The sequence below is a fragment of the Sinocyclocheilus rhinocerous genome, unplaced genomic scaffold (genome assembly GCF_001515625.1).
Source record: "Sinocyclocheilus rhinocerous isolate Xijiao unplaced genomic scaffold, SAMN03320098_v1.1 scaffold534, whole genome shotgun sequence".
In the NCBI taxonomy this organism is placed as follows: domain Eukaryota; kingdom Metazoa; phylum Chordata; class Actinopteri; order Cypriniformes; family Cyprinidae; genus Sinocyclocheilus; species Sinocyclocheilus rhinocerous.
The window spans coordinates 28,095-28,440 of record NW_015646352.1 but is presented as its reverse complement, the minus strand read 5'-3'; positions in this window follow the sequence as shown (position 1 = coordinate 28,440).

The following is a 346-nucleotide window of genomic DNA, read 5'->3' as shown; positions in this document are numbered from 1 at the left end:
AGACAACAACAAACAAACATACCATTAAGAGCCGTGCTTGCACAGGTTCTGTGTGATCCTCTTCACTAATATCCTCTCAATCTCAATCGGGCTCAAATTGATAAGCAATATAGACAACGCCATTGTTTACAATACAACCGGAGCACATGCAGCTGAGGTGAGGGGCGGGACATTTAGACGCGCACCAGAGGCGGTTTAGCTAATAACAACACATTGGACTAGCTAACCAATCAGAGTCCATCACGTATTTCTGAGGGAGGGGCTTCATAAAAGCAGGAAATGATCAGCGCGTTTATCAGAGCAGGGACAGAGCGGTGAAGAATAAAGGTAAATTATGTGAAAAATA